Genomic DNA, 2,745 nt, shown 5'->3' on the forward strand with positions numbered 1-2,745 from the left:
GGGGAATGGTTTACTAGATGTAAATTGCTAGGGTTGCTTGAAAGAAATTACTCTAAGTTTTCATCTTCCCCAATTTTGTACCTCAACCATTTGGAAACTACTACATAATGTGACCTCTGAGTGGGCATTTTGAGATGACCCTTCTTAGAGACATTAGATTTATCTGGGTTGTTTGAATACCCTTCATTTTAAAAATGCTATTATCCAGAGTGCATGCAGGGGACAGCTCACTTAGTCAAATGTGACAGATGAATTCATTATCTTCAGCCAATTTTAATGAGCCATCGAGACAGGATATCACCAGTCAGTTTGGGCTATTGAATATTGCTACTTGAAGCACCTTATTAAGCCAAATATGAAAATGGGTGGATTTTCATTTCCATGTCAGACAACAAAGGTCACCTACCATGAGCTTGGGAAACATTCAAGTGTATTTCCCTTTAGCCCAACAAAAAAAAGAGGAAAAAAATTTGCAGTGTTGAAATTTTTACTTTTTCCATTGTGACTTGGACTTTTCAGAACAGTGTGTGAAACAACGGGGGAAGGTGGTTTGTGGGACTCATAATGTGCAAGATTCCATGCGGAGAAAGAGAGGCTGGCATCAATGTAGTCCCTGGATGCCATTCTACATAATGGCGCTATTGAATAGTAAGGCTTCAGCCTGTCTTTGAGAGCTCTGAGTAAATACCTGCTGTAAGCAGGAAGGTCTGTGGGCAATATTCACTGCCTTCCACCCTCAGGCACTAGAAACCAAGGCACTATGCACCACAGTGCTATATTCAGGTTTCAGCTTTTTTCTGTTCTTGGTTGAGAAATCCTCCTTGCTCATCTTTTAAATTATCAGTTTTCCCCTGACTCATCAACATGAACTTTTCCACTTTGACCTGATTCTAAGAACCTGCTGCTGCTAAATTCAATAATGGCAAACAACTATAAATTTCACTTTTGTTTGCCGCTGGCTAAGCCTTCCAGACTGTGTGCTGCCAGTCAAGTAAAGCTGACCTGACATTATGTTACCACATCTGCACATAAAATAATCATGTGTGCTGTGTTCCAAATCTATATTTTATCAAGTTTCATGCTAGCAAACTGCTGAGTCATACAATCGTTTTGGAAACAATCAGAAGTAGAGAGACAAGTTAAATACCATGACACCTGCCAGTAATCCCAGCATTCAGGAATCCCAAGCAGGAGGGTTGTAAATGTAATGTCAGCCTATGCTGTATATAGCAAAAACGACTCCAAATTGGGATTGGGCAGTGGATTAAGAAAACAAGCAGATTGTAAAAGTATTCTGATGCTAACATTATACCAAAACAACCTAGGAAAATTACTAACTATCTTCCTATCTCTGGTCAGATTCATAAGTGAGCTACTGTCTATGTGCTTAGAAAGCACTGGCTAACTGGTCCATCCACTCTATTCAACACAGCTGACCATTGTAACATCCCTAATTAAGGAATGACCATTGTTGAATGGCAAGACAGCTCAACAAGTATAGATGCCTACCATGCAAGCCTGACAGCCTAAATTCCTCCCATGGAACCCACCAAGGAAAGATACAACCAACTCCCCAACACAGTTCTGTGACTCATATATGTATGCTGCAGCATGTGCGTGTCCATACTAGCACACACATACCATACACATACAAACAGTTTTNANAAAAAAAAAAAAAAAAAAAAAAAGGTCATTGGGATTATGGTATACATTGGTTATCCATTGCATTGAGTGGCAAAACTATTCATTTAAAAATTAAATTAAAGAACAATAACTTAATGGAAGTGCTCAGTAAAGAGGGGATCTCTGGGAAAGGAGCCAGCCCAGCGACTCCTGTTTGCCTGCTCTTCTCTGCAAGAATCTTATGGACCCATATGTGAGAATGGGACTCCACAAAGCCTAAAATCAATAGTCCATCCTGACAACTTTAGGAAATGAGTACGATGGGTGGAAATGCTTCTTTCTGTGATCCTGGCTGCAGACCTTCTATTTAGCAATTTATCCCAAAATGACGTCTATCTTGGTAATCAATCCTGGATAGTCTATCGTCTCACCTGAAGCGCCTATAGTTTTGTCTTTAGAAGCATATTTAAAACTCATCAAATTTATTCTCAAATACTCATCAAAACATTGATTTGAAAGCTGTGACTGTTGTTTGTATTTTAAAGAATATTCTTACTCCAGGGTACTTCTACTACTAAGAATACTTATAAGGTTCTCTATTATAAATTACTTTCTAAAGGAGCTAACTGGAATAAGGAATAAATTTTATCAGGCTGGAATTTTTTTATTAACATCTTTAATGATAACTACATAAAGTAATAGCTTATCCTTTTCTTTTTTAAATATTTTTATTAGGTATTTTCCTCAATTACATTTCCAATGCTATCCCCAAAGTCCCCCATACCCTCTCCCCAACTCCCCTAGCCACTTTTTGGCCTCGAGTTCCCCTGTACTGGAGCATATAAAGTTTGCATGTCCAATGGGCCTCTCTTTCCAGTGATGGCCGACTAGGCCATCTTTTGATACATATGCGGCTAGAGTCAAGAGCTCCGGGGTACTGGTTAGTTCATAATGTTGTTGCACCTATAGGGTTGCAGATCCCTTTAGCTCCTTGGATACTTTCTCTAGCTCCTCCATGGGGAGCCCCGTGATCCATCCAATAGCTGACTGTGAGCATCCACTTATGTGTTTGCTAGGCCCTGGCCTAGTCTCACAAGAGACAGCTATATCAGGGTCCTTTCA

This window comes from Mus caroli, chromosome 14 (genome assembly GCF_900094665.2).
Source record: "Mus caroli chromosome 14, CAROLI_EIJ_v1.1, whole genome shotgun sequence".
Classification (NCBI taxonomy): Eukaryota; Metazoa; Chordata; class Mammalia; order Rodentia; family Muridae; genus Mus; species Mus caroli.